At 40.4% G+C, this 7,797-nt stretch overlaps 1 protein-coding gene across 1 annotated transcript in view; it reads left to right on the forward strand.

Annotated features, from left to right (window-relative positions):
- Positions 1 to 7,797, forward strand: part of LOC117541262 — a 17,216-nt gene continuing 9,419 nt past the window's right edge. Inside the window, exon 1 of the mRNA XM_034208445.1 lies at positions 1 to 56. The gene's annotated coding sequence lies outside the window, so the exon portion shown is untranslated. The remainder of the gene's footprint in view (positions 57 to 7,797) is intronic.

Below are 7,797 nucleotides of genomic sequence, written 5' to 3' on the forward strand. Positions count from 1 at the left end.
CTACCGTGACGGTTTGATTCAGAAGGAGTTTAATGTATAAGATCCCTGATGTTGAGGTGACCAGAATGTTTATTTCCACTGTGTACAACATGTTATGAGGGACCCACAATCTATCTTTATGCAAGGGATAATGTGCAGCCAGGCGGTCTCCATGGGGAAAAGAACACCTGAATCTAGATCCCTCTGCAGGTGGTATTTTAACTATATTTTGATGCTAATACTTTTGCACTTTTACTTGTAACATTTTGAATGCAGGACTTTTTATTGTAACCGAGCATTCCTACCAGAGGTGGGGACTCGAGTCACATGACTTGACCTTTATACAGTCTATGGACTTGACTCCAGTCAGACTCGAGTCGCATATGTTTTGACTTGAGACTTGCTTGACTAACATTGATAAAACTAAAAGACTTGACTTGACTTTGACTTGGTATTCATGACTTGAGACTTGACTTAAGCTTGAGATAGATGACTTGAAAGGACTTGACTGTTTAAAATAAAAATATTTGCGTTTGTTTTTGTAGTGAGATATTACGTTTAGTTTTTTCGAAAAACTTGATTATAGCCCCATGCGCGCAAACCTGGCAACCCACTAGAAGGCAGGAGTCTCAGTTAACATGGCAGCGGCTAGCGTCACTCCACAAATAGTGAAGTTTGGATTCAAGGATTATGTTGTCGATGACGGTAATAAGAAGAGAACAGCGGTATGCAGGGTCTGCAGCATAAAGATCAGTGACACGACCACCACAACATCCAACTTCATTCGTCACTACAAAAAAACCACAGAGAAAGGTGCGAGCATGTGTTGTGTTAGCTAGAAAGCTAACGTTAAGTTTAAGCTACGTTAGACTTGGTTTCAAATCGATTAAGCAAAGAGAAGACAACACAGTAAATGAACACTAGAACCGCCAAGGGATTCATTTTGACTAACCCTGATGCTGACGGGCTGTCGAGAGAGAGAGAGAGAGAGAGAGAGAGAGAGAGAGAGAGAGAGAGAGAGAGAGAGAGAGAGAGAGAGATGCGCCTCGTTTAACAGTAACTGTAACGCCATTATTTTTGGCAGTAACTAGTACTCTAACGCATTACTTTTTAAATTCAGTAACTCAGTTACCGTTACTACATGGTGCGTTACTCCGTTAGTTTTTTTATATAGTCAACAGCCAGGCGAACAGAGATGACTTGAGTAAATGTACTTAGATACTTCCTGTGTCACATGCGGAGATGGGCTGTGGGCGTATTTGTGTTGTTTACTAACAAGACTGTCATGGCGGCGGCGGAGCTCAAGTCTAGTTTCTCCACCTGGAGATATTCTCACTATTTCACTTTTGTCGAGCACAAAGAAAAGAACGTTTTAGTTAAATGTAAGTTGTGTCTTGGCGGGTCAAATATCCTATCTACTGCCCAAACCAGTAATTCAAATCTCTTAAAACATCTGCAAAAACAACATGCTGGGGCGAAGCTAGTAGCTAAGACCACAGAGACTCAGCCGACGCCACTCCACCTCCACCTAAGCAACAGCGGCTGGATTTTAACCAAAGGACTGCTGGCCAGGGAAAAGTCGATAAAGCCATTGCACGGTATGTTGTAGAACACATGCAGGCTATTGCTACAGTGGAGTCACCCGCTTTCAGGGAGCTAGTTAGCATGATAGCATGTCCGGGCGGCACACGGCATATGGGACGGAAAACTTTTTCCAACTACCTGGAGAAAGAATATACAAAAATGGAAAGCCAGCTAATATCGATGCAATCCAGATTGCATATAATGCATGTCAAGTTGATCAACAGATTGTATTATTCTCCAATGCAATAACAGTACTGAAATGAAAGCTATAAGTGTAAGAGAATATTTTCATCTGATCTGTTTATAGAGTTTCTTATTGTTTTATAGAATCTGTGATACTGCAAACATCTGCTTGTAGTCAGTCAGAGACTCCTCTGTGATGTTGAGGTCACAGGTCAAACGCTTCTCCTATGTCCGTGGGTTGACCTGGCAGCATCTCTTTGAGACAAGCAGACCATTGTCTCGCATCGGCTATTGATTATACGCGGGCTTTCTGGGAGCCCGCCTCTCCTCGTGTTGGTTAGATGTTTTGTGTCTTTTGGTGCAGAGATTACCTTGGTGGAGCACAAGGACAGTGTGAAACTAGGATGATCTCCGGCCGCTGAGGCTCTCAATAAATATCAGTGTATTGACAGGCGAATCCAGTTTCCCTCATTTGATGATGCGCTCAACATTGCTGCAAAGAAGTTTTTACTTCACATTTTGGCGTCGCGAACAGTTACCAACAAATCGTCGAGCTGGTGAGTGTAATTTCAAATCTATATTTTGACATTGCCTCGCCAGACTCTGTGATTGACGGTATAAAATTACCTGTGGAACAGATAGATGCAATATTTTTGGTTTCCTCTGTGTGTGTGCACGGCAAATATTCGGAGAGACCTTAAAGAGGGCATCAGTAATGTGGAAGTTCGGTTTAAAAGCAATGTAAAGATTTGTACTGAAACGAATCGCCGAATTCTGGAGATTTCAACGGTTTAACTAGTTAAATCAACTCGCCTCGAAATTTTCCTGTTGCTGCTGCAGGGTGCAGGGTGTGGGTAATCCCCCCCCCCCCCCCCCTGTGGGGAGCAGCACACACGAGGAGAAACAAAGCACAGTGTTGTATCTTCTTAAATCGCACCATTATGAGTTTTGGAACTAAACAGAACTATTATTAACGGGAAACGTGATACGAAATATTACGTCACGCTGTGTTTCATAAACTGAGGGGTTGTTGAATTTGGCTGTTGTTAAAATAAAGGGTACTGAATTCATTAAAAGTCTCTGCTCTCCGGATCGGGGAGGGCAGAGCACCACTAAATTAGCATAGTGGTTGTTGATTGAGAATAATGTGGTTATTACTCTTCAGCAGATTCCGTTCTTAGAATTAATTAAATTAATTAATATCTCTGCTCTCGGTCGGTTGAGCAGTTTTACCACTACATTTGCATAGTGGTTTTGATTGAGAATAAGGTAGTTTATTGCTCATCAACAGAATTCCCCTCCCCCCCTGTGGTGAACGGCACACGAGGAATGTTTAACAACACAGACTTGTATTTTCTGTTAATCACACCATAAGCTCAAGAACTAAATTGAGCTATTAAATGGGAAGGGTGGTGGCAGAATATTACATTCACACTGTGTTTAATAAATGTACGGATTATTGAATTGGATTTTGTTTTTTAAAAAAAAAATTTTTTTCAAAATAAGTACTGATATTTCCCTACCCCCGCTGAAGTTTCCCTAATTCGGATTAAAATTAAACTAGATGAGTTTAGCTGTCACCTGATATTTGTTGCGGGTTCATGTTTGTTTGTATAATTGTTTCGTGTTTGTTTGTATACCTGCCGTCTTGTGCATGCTTTCTAACAACTAATAAATGAATCAGTCCACAGCCAAGGTAAAATGAATCTAAATTTCCGCAAAAGGAAAATAAATAGCAAAAAAGCCTGTTTTACACCCGGGAACCTCAGAGGCATCACTGCGGGTCATCTGTCTGCTCAAATAGGTCAATGTTGTATTATTTGTTTCATTTATTCTTAATCTATGTATTGTATGGTAATAATGAAAATAAAATAACCTAATGTATTGAACACATTCCGAAACAAAGCAGATGGGACAAGGCTCAGACATAGTGGTGATTGGACCTTTTTGCACGATTGATGCAGGATGAAAACTTTGTCATTGTCTGTTTCCAACTGGCCACTGGAATCAGATAATGGATATAAGTTGAAGTTCAATTACAGTTTTAAATATAGTTCAACATTCTTTATTTAACTGTTTCAAATTATTTCTAGTCAAAATCCCCTCCTTTTCTCTACTCTGCTTGGTGCTGCAGAAGAAGAAAATAAAATAAAACGCAAGACACGGGGTCAGAGACAGGCGTGACCTCTGGAAGGAGAAGATAATTTGAAGCAGACCACAGCGCTGTGCGTTGGGGGTTTTTATGAGCTTGAGCACAAAGGAACATCTCATTCAGCAGTCAGTTTTTATTGGCAGAACTTTTGAGCACTTTGAAAATCTATTTTCATGCCTCTGTGCAAGGCTTAGTCTTTCTATCTGTATAGCCACTGGTGTAAAGTAACTAAGTTCATAGACTCAACAAGTACTATACTTGGGCACAATTTTGAGATACTGGTACTTTATTTGAGTATCTAAAATGTTTTGCTGCTTTATTTTTCTACTCCACTACAGTTCAGTGGTACATGGTGTACTTGTACTCCACTACAGTTCAGAGGTAAATTGTGTACTTTTCCTCCACTACATGTATTTAATACCTTTAGTTACTTTACAGATGTGGATGAATGATGTGAAATCTAATCAAGTGTTGAATCAGACTTTAGTTCCACCTGGAGTAAATCCACCAGCTACCCTGCAGTATACAAAGTCATTCAAACTAGCTGCACCTTCACCAGCTTTGAGAACACTTTCATGATCAATCATTATAAAACATATCATATATATTATTCTGACATGAACCAATCTGCACAGTGACTACTTCTACTGTCGCTATTTTCACTATATTTTGATGACAATACCTTTATACTTTTACTTGAGTAACATTTTGAATGCAGTACTTTTACTGTAACATAGTATTCCTACACTCTGGTACTTCTACGTTTACTCAAGAACAAGATCTGAGTACCTAAGCTAACGTTAGCCAGAAACATTTTCAGTTCGCTTCAAGCTCTGCCGCTCCGACAGGGAGCTCTGCTCTGAACACCCCGTTCTAACAGCTGTTCTCCAGCGGTCCAGTCTGTGCCACAGTCACTCCGGACCACACAGCTAATATTAACGAACACATCCGTAGGCAGTAATGTACATGAACGCGTTCATATTTTGGGCGAACGTGAACTGAACGTACTGTATTTCCGCTAGATGAACGTAATTGAGAACGCGTTCATTCTCAGCGCTGTACATAACGGCGTTCAAGAGTGCGTTCATTCTCAGCACTGTATTATAACGGCGTGGTGTTGTTGCAGGAAGTCCCGACGGGGAATACTTTTGCGGTAGTACATCTCTATATACATCGATACAACATTACGTGTTGATAGAAATCATCACATAATGAAATAAGACCCCACGGTTTGATGATTGACAGGTGTGTGGGCTATCTTCCATTTTGACACACAGAACAAAGGGGGGCGATCCACCCGTATCCAAAAATGTAAAGTAATTCAAACAGACTCGTCCCTCTGTGAGGAGCAGCAGGTTCAGCTTCATTTAAATATGTCGTGCAGTAATAGATGGATTTATTTTTTTCATCTCAAGAGAGAATGTGTATTTTATGTTAGTATTTCAAAAATCTCCTGGGGGAGAATCCCCCCAGACCCCCTGCGGGGGTTGGGTTTTCAGCATGTCAACTCTTTCACTTGTGAGGAAATGGCAGGATTGGCTCCAGGTCGCCTTTTTATTTACTACAAGACAAATGTTTTTATTTTATTTTAATTTCATACAGTTCAATTAGAATTGAGACAGGGAAATATTCTAAACCTCACGCGTGGCGTTTCACTGACAAGGGGGCGATATAGCGTGTATGTAATTACATTTCAAATACTGATTTGAGCCCCACCACTGTATGGGTTAGCCCTACCATAGATTATCTAACACAAATACTCGGGAGCCGATAAGTCAATAAGTTGCTTATCGCGACAGGCACACAATAAAACAGTGGAAACAAACATGTGTTTGACTTTCATTATTTAATGAAACTGTGTGCCCTTTATAGTCTGTGTCCAATATTGTGTATTTGTATATATATATTATATATATATATCCTAAATATATGCTAAGGTCCCGCTACGGACACGATAGCAGTCGCTTCGTGCGCATGTGTGTAATTAAACCCATGATATCAAAATCTCACTCCAGCCAGGTACCCAAGTTAGCAACCCTGTCCATACCCCAATAATATTTTATTGCAGATCAACATGAATCACACAAACGACCTATTTTGGATTCAAAACGGCTTGTTATCGTTTTCATCACGGAGCTGGAAAAATGGTGTATTGATTACTGATCTGTGCAAGTCCAATTTGTTAACTGACTTTGGTTCTAATGTTAATGTTAATTTGATTTCAACCCATAAGTAATTATTTAAATTAACTCAACATTCCACATGATGGATTAGTGTTCCACATTTTTCCCACTAATTTGTTTATGATTAGGCCAATGGTAAAGAGAGACATTGATGACCCTGTGTCCTTTTTGTTAGCACGTGGTTCCATTTTGTCTAATGGCGTTGGACAGCTTCACTAAGAGTCACCCAGTTCTACCCTGCTACAGTCCGGCTGAGTGCAGTCACAGAGATGCTATGGCTGCTCTACATGACATTAATGGTTTGGTCCGAGAATGGACACCATTTCCTGCTCCCAGAGAGAATGACGCTCCTCACACTGAACAATACAGCCATTGACACTGTCTCACGTGGGTCTGCTCCCCCCCACCGAGCCATGAACTGGAAGCTGGAAGTCTGCTCTGAACACTTGGAACTGTCACACCAGCACCAACCCTTGGGTCAGTTAGATGAGACTAACGGCTTCACTTAGGGCATATGGGTCAGAAATATGACTCTCGTTACCACGGAGTGGGTTGTTTGTTTTTTTAAGGCTATTCATACTGCTATGCAGAGTGAAGAGCCCCTACTATTTTAACAAATAGACCTGATGTCAGGGGCCTCTTACTGTCTACTTCTGCATGTATTCACATTATATGGACCATGTTTACACCTGTTGAAACTAGGGCTGCACGGAACTCAGGCTACAATACAACCATTTTGTTCTGCTCTAACGATTCAATTTATAAATTCTACATCAAAATAGTTCGTTTTTGTTGTTTCCAATGATAACGTCACCTTAAGTGGAGGAATGCAAACCTGTTTTAAAATGTAAGGTTTTGAATTTCTTTGACATTTCTCAGTAATGACACCCTCAGACGTCCACAATCATTTATGCCAGTGGTTCCCAAACTTTGTTGTGCCCAAGGCACACCAAAGGACAAGTAAAAAAAAATCTCAAGGCACACCTATTGTGAAAAGATAGCCCTTATAACACGTGTTATCACTCATATTATGTAAAGTATCTGTAAATGTGCATAATTATTTACTAATGCCAAATAAAATGTGACAAAGACAACTATATTACGAAATATTTCCGAAATTAATTTGAAACTTTATCAAATTAGGCTTCATCAAACCAGCAACACACTCATTTACACCAGACAGGTCACAAAATAGAAAATGAGGCAAAGGAAACTCAGCAGAAATTCAGCACAGACAACTGTCAATGCAAGGAAGCTGCATTGTCCATGGTCCGGAACTACAAATTATAAATGTATTACTTTAAAAAATGTAATATATTACACTACTTCGTTACTATCTACATAAAGTAACTCGGTACTTTACTCGTTACTTTCCTCGCCGAGCACGTACAAACTGCGCATGCGTGAGTGGCAATAACTTTCCTTACCAGCAGGCGGCGGTAGTCAAGCCCCCAGGAAGTGCGCCGGACTCAGATGAAAATATTCGTGCTGGCCAAACGGCGGTACTACACTTCCGGTTTGGTTGCCAGGCCCGGAAACACTTTTCCCATTGACTTACATGGGGAAAGAGTGGTCTGTAACTCGTTGGATAATTTTTTAACTAAATAAACTACCCAGTATGAACACTTGTATAGCCCTTATTAAAAAACATTCGTTCCTCAAGTTGTAAAACATTTGCTAATAACGTTATTCTGAGAGTTATTTCCCTCTGCATTA

This window comes from Gymnodraco acuticeps, unplaced genomic scaffold (assembly GCF_902827175.1).
Source record: "Gymnodraco acuticeps unplaced genomic scaffold, fGymAcu1.1, whole genome shotgun sequence".
Classification (NCBI taxonomy): Eukaryota; Metazoa; Chordata; class Actinopteri; order Perciformes; family Bathydraconidae; genus Gymnodraco; species Gymnodraco acuticeps.